This window comes from Dendropsophus ebraccatus, unplaced genomic scaffold (genome assembly GCF_027789765.1).
Source record: "Dendropsophus ebraccatus isolate aDenEbr1 unplaced genomic scaffold, aDenEbr1.pat pat_scaffold_1492_ctg1, whole genome shotgun sequence".
Lineage (NCBI taxonomy): Eukaryota > Metazoa > Chordata > Amphibia > Anura > Hylidae > Dendropsophus > Dendropsophus ebraccatus.
Window position 1 is genome coordinate 36,199 of NW_027208914.1, and position 5,001 is coordinate 41,199.

The following is a 5,001-nucleotide window of genomic DNA, read 5'->3' on the forward strand; positions in this document are numbered from 1 at the left end:
CTTCCGCTTCTGCCTGTTGTGCGCCTGGGGAATATAACTCATTTTTCTCCAGTATAAATATTCTGCAGCAACTGCGGCCCGGTATGTCTGCGGCTGCTGCAGGGCTTCATACAGCGCTCCTGGGAACCATATCAGCCCAGTTGGGCTGATTGGTTCTCTTTAAATGTCTTCTTCTATGTACACACACACACATGACAGAGCTATGTATACACACACACACACACGCCAGAGCTATGTACACACACAGACACACCACACATGACAGAGCTATGTACACACACACGACAGAGCTATGTACACACACACACGCCAGAGCTATGTACACACACACACACACACACACTAGAGCTATATACACACACACACACGCCAGAGCTATGTACACACACAGACACACACACATGACAGAGCTATGTATACACACACACACACATGACAGAGCTATGTATACACCACACATACACCAGAGCTATGTACACACACACACACACATGACAGAGCCATGTATACACACACACACGCCAGAGCTATGTATACACACACACATGACAGAGCTATGTACACACACACACACACACACGCCAGAGCTATGTACACACACACACATGACAGAGCTATGTATACACACACACCCCAGAGCTATGTACACACACACACACACACCACGCCAGAGCTATGTACACACACACACACACACACACATGACAAAGCTATGTATACACACACACAGACCGCCGGAGCTATGTACACACACACACACACAACACCATGACAGAGCTATGTACACACACACACACACACACACACATGACAGAGCTATGTACACACACACAGACAAACAGGACAGAGCTATGTACACACACCAGACAAACATGACAGAGCTATGTACACACACAGACAAACATGACAGAGCTATGTACACACACACAGACACGCCAGAGCTATGTACACACATACCACACATGACAGAGCTATGTACACCACACACAGACACATGACAGAGCTATGTATACACACACAGAGACACACACAGACAGGCCCATCACACAGACATTCACAGACACTTACTTTTTCATGCTGGCCTCAGGCTCCAGGCCTGCACTTATCTCCATCTTCCTCTCCTCATTGACTTTGCAGCCTGCAGGCCTACCCCCTCACCTTCTGCACCGACTGCAGAGCTGTATAAAGGAGGGGGCAGACATCACTGCAGGGGGAGGGGGACCAGGACAGAGAAGAGGGGGCCACAGCTCTTCACTGGATCTTCTGTGGTATGTCCAGCCTGGGAGCTGCTGAGAGGGAGGGGGGGCATCCACGGAGAGTGCAGGAGGGGAGGGGGGATGGAGCCGGTCTCTTCCCTATGTCTGGCAGCTGCTGGAGGCCTCCTCAATCCAGCAGGGGCCCTCAGCAGCCCACCAGGCATGAAAGAGGGCGGGCGGCCAGCTGGAAGGGCGCTCCAGCAGACAGGCAGCACATCTAACGTCCATAGATGTGCAGTGCAGCTCTCTGTCTGCCAGAGCGCCCCTAGCTGGCCGGGAGTGAAGCGCCCTGTGCAAGTGCACAGTTCGCACACCCCAAAGGCCGGCCCTGTGTATAATATTGCTGGAGTGCATATACAGCACAGTAGTAGTACAGTCAGTGCACCACAATCTCCCATCCTGTACTGTATAAGATTGCTGGAGTGCATATACAGCACAGTAGTAGTACAGTCAGTGCACCACCATCTCCCATCCTTTACTGTATAAGACTGCTGGAGTGCATATACAGCACAGTAGTAGTACAGTCAGTGCACCACTATCTCCCATCCTGTACTGTATAAGACTGCTGGAGTGCATATACAGCACAGTAGTAGTACAGTCAGTGCACCACTATCTCCCATCCTGTACTGTATAAGATTGCTGGAGTGCATATACAGCACAGTAGTAGTACAGTCAGTGCACCACCATCTCCCATCCTGTACTGTATAAGATTGCTGGAGTGCATATACAGCACAGTAGTAGTACAGTCAGTGCACCACCATCTCCCATCCTGTACAGTACTGGGAGGGGGGGCACAGTAAAGGATGAGTGAGAAGTTGGTGACTACTGTTTTATAATTGTGTGTTTTTTTTTTAAATGTTTCTTGTTTAAAATGTACTGTATAGTATAGTACTGCTCTGAACTGTACTCTTCTGTAGTGATTATAATGGGAATTTATCATGTAATATATGGATACTGTCTGTAATTATTGGTGGGGGCTGGAACCAATTATACACACTTACATTATTTCCTATGGGAAGACACTGCTCAGTTCTCAGACTGCCTTCTGGAACCAACAGAACTGAGGTACCACTATATATACATATATTGGGGTGGGGGGGATGCAATGTCACTAGTGGCTGTATATATTGGGGGATGCAATGTCACTAGTGGCTGTATATATCTTCTATTTTTATTAATACAAATGAAGAAAACACTAGCGATCATTTTATATCTTTATTAAGGACCCATAGGGGAGATTTATCAATACTTGTACATCGGTCATATAGAAAACCTTGCCCCCATTCACCCTGCCAAATTTACTGAGCTTTATCCTCTGGTGGGACGATTCCAGCTTTTCAGGCCGTTCACACTGAGCAAAAGTGACGGAATTTCCAGCCAGATCGAGCCGCTGTCCCATTGTATCATGGGGATTTCTCAGCCGTCTCCATTCTCCGGCCATAGAGCTGACATGTAGGAGATTCTGTAGTGTGATGAGATGGTATAATCCAGCGTTGTCCGCATGTTGTTGTATCTTTCTCCAGTCCCCGAGGTTTTAGGGTTCTGGGTCTTTTCCCTCAGGCAGATGGAGACGCCTTCTCAGGATAACATTAGAGACAGACGCTAGGAAAAAGAAGAAGAAAGAAGATTAATGATCTCTATGTATATATGAGGAAGGGGATTATATCTGGAGTCCATGAGACCTTCACACGTCATCTACTCACCTGGAAATTTGTCTCAGAGTCCTATATATTCAGCTACCAGGACGGGCAAATAGAAGATCTGCAGGAGATAGGACAGAATAGGGGGGTTAGTGTGCGGCTGTACTCACCAGGGGCTCAGGTATGGAAGGAGATGGGGATGACATGTCCGCCAAGAGGTTCTATATTACTCTTATACAGGACAGGTGGATTACACAAGATGGACTAGTGACAGGCACTCACCTCAGCACATCGCCCGGGACTCTCTATACACATCCTCGTTCTCCTGGATGTTAGGCAGGGTTTCAGGGTCCTCGGTCTTCTCCCTCAGGCAGATGGTGATGCCGTCACTGGAGACCGTTACAGATAAACTCTAAGAAAAACAAGAAGAAAGAACATTAATGATCAGACATCACTGATCTCTTATAACTTTCTATACGAGGAACAGGACGATATCTGTCGCCAATGAGACCTTCACCCGTCATCTCCTCACCTGGAAGTCTGTGTAGCTGGTTAGCTGGTGTAATGTCAGGCCGCAGAATCCCAGGTACTCACTTACCAGGACGGGCACATTGAAGATCTGCAGGAGATAGAAGGACAGAATAGGGGGGTTAGTGTGCGGCTGTACTCACCAGGGGCTCAGGACTGGGAGGAGATGGGGGGACATGTCCACCAAGAGGTTCTATATTACTCTTATACAGGACACATGAGGATTACACAAGATGGTGACTAGTGACAGGCACTCACCTCAGCACAACGTCCGGTACACAGCTCAGTGTAGAAGGAGACCATTCCTACAGCAACTGAAAGAAACAGAATAGTAGTATTATATCGCCTCCTATACTGTCACGTCTGACCTATTGTACAGTTGTATCCAGCACACAACATGTTACTTACACAGAACCAGTATCACGATGGTCCCCAAGGCTGCGGCCAGTCTCATGTGGCACATCAGGCGGCTGCTGTACGATCTTCTGTACAGGAATCCAGCTTGGCAAACATTGTAAATTGCTGTGCCGACAAGGCCACTCCTGCGCCGATCCTGGGCCAAAGGATTGCTTCTCACCTAGACCATAAAGAGACCTGTCAGTGTCATACAGCATCCCCAACCTCAGCAGCCTCAGGTGGAGTGTAATACAAAACCTCCTGACCCCCGCAATGACCCCTCTATATATCACTTGGTCTGAGGTCCTTATATACAATATATACGGTATATACTCACTGAATATACAGCGTTCACAGAGGTCCCAATGGCCACGATCCACCCGATGATAAGGAGGAGTCTCTGGCAGATGATGAAGCCCTTCTCCGCTGGTTCACACCGATGTAACATGAACCTGTAATGGAGGAACGCAATGCCAGGTCCTGAAATAGAGAAGACGTGTTACCAGCCCCAGATCTCCACAGGTCATGTGTATATCTGCTCCAGGACCCAGTGATGGATATAATCTCCAGGTATGGCGGCCGGTCAGCGGTATATAGTGATCGGAGAGTTACCGCCATCACTGAGCGCTGAGCTCCTCCTAATGTCACCGCCCTATAGGAAGCCGCAGCCACTTACCTAGGATGGATAAGACCAGGAAGACAATGGTGTATACCACCGACTCCGGGGACTGTATTCCCGTGCCACTGAAAGAGAGGAAACGCTGGGAGTATCTAATAATAATAATAGTAATAATAATAATAATAATAATAATAATAATGAAATAATAATACAGAAATAGTAATAATAATAATAAATAATAATCCACATATATCATAGAAATAATAATAATAATATAATAATAATAATAATAATAATAATAACCCAGAGATAACCCAGTAATAATAATAGAATAACATAGTACTTCTGGCCGTCTTACCTGATTGTACGGCTGCTGGTTGTGTCCTGAGATGACAGTCAGGAAACCAGCATATACATGCCCCATAGACTCCATAGACTCCAGGCCACAGGCAGGAAGGCCAGACCAGCGGATCTCCATGGTGATCGCTCTTCTCTGCTCTCACAGATCAAGAAGGCAGATTACTGTCCGGCAGGGGGATTTATTGGCTGGGAAGCCGATGAT

The 5,001-nt window shown here is 47.3% G+C and overlaps 1 long non-coding RNA gene across 1 annotated transcript; it reads right to left on the reverse strand.

The window, feature by feature from the left end:
* Window positions 1-2,592: 2,592 nt before the first annotated feature.
* On the reverse strand, window positions 2,593-3,240 carry LOC138775297 (uncharacterized). Its single transcript, XR_011360533.1, has 3 exons — window positions 3,179-3,240; window positions 2,960-3,017; window positions 2,593-2,858 (listed from the first exon to the last, which is right to left on the reverse strand). It is a non-coding gene; the product is annotated as an uncharacterized lncRNA (long non-coding RNA).
* Between the last annotated feature and the right edge of the window lie 1,761 nt (window positions 3,241-5,001).